This window comes from Trichechus manatus, unplaced genomic scaffold (genome assembly GCF_000243295.1).
Source record: "Trichechus manatus latirostris isolate Lorelei unplaced genomic scaffold, TriManLat1.0 scaffold00131, whole genome shotgun sequence".
Lineage (NCBI taxonomy): Eukaryota > Metazoa > Chordata > Mammalia > Sirenia > Trichechidae > Trichechus > Trichechus manatus.
The window spans coordinates 4,021,016-4,023,047 of record NW_004444067.1 but is presented as its reverse complement, the minus strand read 5'-3'; the positions used below and the strand labels follow the sequence as shown (position 1 = coordinate 4,023,047).

The following is a 2,032-nucleotide window of genomic DNA, read 5'->3' as shown; positions in this document are numbered from 1 at the left end:
TCTGTCTCTTGGGCTAATACTTTCCTTGTGTCTTTGGTGTTCTTCATTCTCCTTTACTCCAGGTGGTTAGGACCAATTGATGGATCTTATATGGCTGCTTGCTAGCTTTTAAGACCCCAGACGCCACTCACCAAAGTGGGATGCAGAACATTTTCTTAATAAACTTTGTTATACCAATTGACCTAGATGTCCCCTGAAGGCATGGTCCCCAGATCCCCACCCCTGCTACTCTGTTTTAGGAAGTTTTTGTTTTAAAGATTAAGCCTGTTTCAAAAATACTCATGTAAATCAATCAGATATGAATACAGCTTTTATAATAAACCTCCCAAATAAATCTTTGTAGTGCCTACTTTCTTTCTTAGTATGACAGTAACATTAGTAAAATACTATTAAATTTTCTTATTAAAATTTGCTGTTTTCAGAATTATGAGTTATTAACAAGTATTGACTTCTATTACTCTGCTAAGGTAAGACAGAAGCATGATATTTGAAAATTATTTTTCAATTTCCGATGAACTATTTTATAGTAAAAAACTATTCGGTAACAGATGTTCTTATGCTTAAAGTTCTAGAAGTAATCTTTAGTCCCCAGCTGAAATTTGTACTTCAAGATTGTTTTTTTATTTTAATGATATTTACATAATAAATATTAATTGTAATCACTAAGTTCTCCTCAGCTATGAAATATGTGGTTTCTTGATCCCTGGGCGTCTTGAATCATCTGATGTTGATGGGTCCCTGAACTGGGTTTCCATGTTTTTTCTTCTTCAAGTTTGGCCTGCTGGAAAGCTATGGCTTGACTGAGACTGACAAGAGCAGGACTTTCCCCTTCATCGTCACCTTCTTCCACTTCCTCAGTTTGTTCTTCTGATTCAGAGATTTTCTTTTTTTTCTCCTCTTCTTTGGAAGTTCACGTTCTCCAAACATATTTTTAGAACAGGCGTAACTTAAGTGACCATTTTCCCCACATTCATAACACTTAGATTCATCAAGTAGTGTTGACTTCGGATGAACTCAGCTGCTCTTTCATTATCAATAGCAATGCTTGCTTCTATCACTCTACCAAATAAGAGTTTATTGTTTATTGTCCTGGTACAGTTTTGTGCAGATTCTTCATCCAAAAATAAAATAAACACAACCCCTTTACTCTTCCTGGTATCTTTATCTTTCATTATAGTAACCTTTACAAATTTGCCATACTTGGAAAACAAATCAGTATAAGTCACTGTTTATCAAGGAAAAGAGCAGGTTGGATACATACACTGTACTTTTACTTGGAGCCAATCCACCACCCATTTAGTTTAGGAGGCTAGAAGTCCAAAATCAGGGTGGCGGCTCTAGGTGAAGGCTTTCTCTGTCAGCTCTGCGGGAAGGTCCTTACTCCTTGGCTCCTTAGTGATCTTCATGTGGCTTGACAGGTGTCCTCCCCCATCTCTGCTAGGTTGTGTCATTGGAATATTGCAGGTTGTTAATGAGTTTTCCTCCAATCTGCTGCCACATTCTTCTTCATATAGTCTGGGTTTTTGGATTATTTGCTCAGCATAGAAATTAAATAAGTGTCGTGGAAGGATACAACTTGCTGCACAGTTTTCCTGATTTTAAACCACACAGTGTCCCCTTGTTTTCTTCATAGGACTGCCTCTTTTTCTATGTACAGTTCCTCGTGAGCACAATTAAGTGTTCTGGAATTCCTGTTCTTCAAAATGTTATCCGTAATTTGTTATGATCCACACAGTCGAATGCCTTTGCATAGTCAATAAAACACAGGTAAAAGTCTTCCTGTTTTTCTCTGCTGTCAGCCAGGATCCATCTGACATCAGCAATGATATCCCTCATTCCACATCCTCTTCTGAATCCAGCTTGAATTTCTAGCAGTTCCCTGTTGACATACTGCTGCAACTGTTTTTGAATTATCTTCAGCAAAATTTTACTTGCCTGTGATAGTAATGATATTGTTTGATAATTTCTGCGTTCTGTTGGATCACCTTTATTTGTCTTCCAGTTGGTTGGCCAGGAAGCTATCTTGCAAATT

The 2,032-nt window shown here is 37.4% G+C and overlaps 1 pseudogene; it reads right to left on the bottom strand.

Annotated features, from left to right (window-relative positions):
• LOC101355292 (zinc finger CCHC-type and RNA-binding motif-containing protein 1 pseudogene) overlaps window positions 1-1,296 on the bottom strand; it is a 64,255-nt pseudogene extending 62,959 nt beyond the window's left edge.
• Between the last annotated feature and the right edge of the window lie 736 nt (window positions 1,297-2,032).